Raw genomic sequence first — 1,811 nt, forward strand, 5'->3', positions numbered from 1 at the left:
TAAATCTCATAAGTAGTACTCTTCCATTTCAGAGCCTGGATTTTTCCCCTGAGGCTAATATCCACATCATGCTGAAATCAATAGAACAGGGGGCAAACGTTTAGGGTTCTACATTGTGACATCATTAAAATAATCCTACTATAATGTTAAAACATTCTACATTGTGACATCATTAGAACACTCCTACTACCATGTTAAAACATTCTACATTGTGACATCATTAGAACACTCCTACTACCATGTTAAAACATTCTACATTGTGACATCATTAGAACACTCCTACTACAATGTTAAAACATTCTACATTGTGACATTATTTCATTGATATCATGAAACAAATCCTTCATGTATGTATTTTCTGATGTTTGATCAGAGATCTTTTTTCAGAGATTCTCTGGTCACATTGATCACAGCTATGACGTTTCTCTCCTGTGTGTGTTCTCTGGTGTATCTTCAGAGGGCTAGATTGAACAAAACTCTTCCCACATTGATCACAGCTATAAGGTTTCTCTCCTGTGTTTTCTCAGATGAATCTTCAGTTCCCCAGATTGAACAAAATTCTTCCCACATACAGTACAGCTATAAGATTTCTCTCCTGTGTGTCTTCTCTGGTGTGTCTTCAGAAGGCTAGACGTAAAAAAAAACTTCCCACATTGAGTACAGCTATAGGATTTCTCTCCTGTGTGTGTTCTCTGGTGTGATATCAGGCCATATGGCTGAGTGAAACTCTTCCCACATTCATCACAGCTATATGGTTTAAATGATTTCTCTCCTGTGTGTGTTCTCTGGTGTGATATCAGGCTGGTTGAATGAGCAAAACTCCTCCCACATTCATCACAGCTATATGGTTTCTCGCCTGTGTGTATTCTCTGGTGTGATATCAGGTTGCTTAGCTGAATAAAACTCTTCCCACATTGATCACAGCTATAAGGTTTCTCTCCTGTGTGTGTTCTTTGGTGTACAATAAGATGGCTAGATGTATCAACACGCTTCCCACATTGAGTACAGCAATAAGGTTTCTCTACTGTGTGGATTCTCTGATGAATTTTAATGCCTGCTGATGAGGTGGATCTCTTCCCATAGTCAGAGCGGTGAATTATCTTCCCTGTGGGTCTCTGCTGGTGTTTCTTGAGGAGTTCTGATCTGGAGACTCTTCTCTGCCTCTTCAGCATCATGAGGTTGTTGAGGCTCCCCAGAGGGAGCCTCTCCTGTGTGAACAACAAAGTCAGACAGATGATTAAAGGCCCACAACAGCGGAAATCCACTGTAAAAGGTGAGGCCAACAGCGTAGCCATGATGTTGTACAACAATTGACGTATGTAATGAATGTAATGATTATTTGACAATTGTCTTAAAATGAGCAAGAATAGTCATATTTTCTCTTGTTTTCACATTAGTAGTAACATCTAAGATTGTAGACTAGAAATAAGTAAATCATGTTGTTGAAACTCTAAGCAGTGTGCCAGACGACTTTTGGTCTCCAATATAGGCCCCTTTCTGTGTTTAATAAAATTGTATGTACTATATCTTCCTAGAGCAAAAATGGTGAGCAAAGATTTTAGTTTTTCACAATGTATTCTGAATGGGGGAAACTCAGGGGAGTAACCTCCATTTCCAGGTTGCTAATGAGAGCATTTCACACTACTTTGGATTAGAGGTCGACCGATTATGATTTTTCAACGCCAATACCGATTATTGGAGGACCAAAAAAGCCGATACCGATTTTTAAAATATATTTTTTTAATGTATTTGTAATAATGACAATTACAACAATACTGAATGAACACTTATTTTAACTTAATATAATACAT

At 38.1% G+C, this 1,811-nt stretch overlaps 1 pseudogene; it reads right to left on the bottom strand.

The window, feature by feature from the left end:
• Nucleotides 1-343: 343 nt before the first annotated feature.
• LOC139394354 (zinc finger protein 180-like) lies at nucleotides 344-1,172 on the bottom strand (annotated as a pseudogene).
• Nucleotides 1,173-1,811: the final 639 nt, after the last annotated feature.

The sequence above is a fragment of the Oncorhynchus clarkii genome, unplaced genomic scaffold (genome assembly GCF_045791955.1).
Source record: "Oncorhynchus clarkii lewisi isolate Uvic-CL-2024 unplaced genomic scaffold, UVic_Ocla_1.0 unplaced_contig_399_pilon_pilon, whole genome shotgun sequence".
Lineage (NCBI taxonomy): Eukaryota > Metazoa > Chordata > Actinopteri > Salmoniformes > Salmonidae > Oncorhynchus > Oncorhynchus clarkii.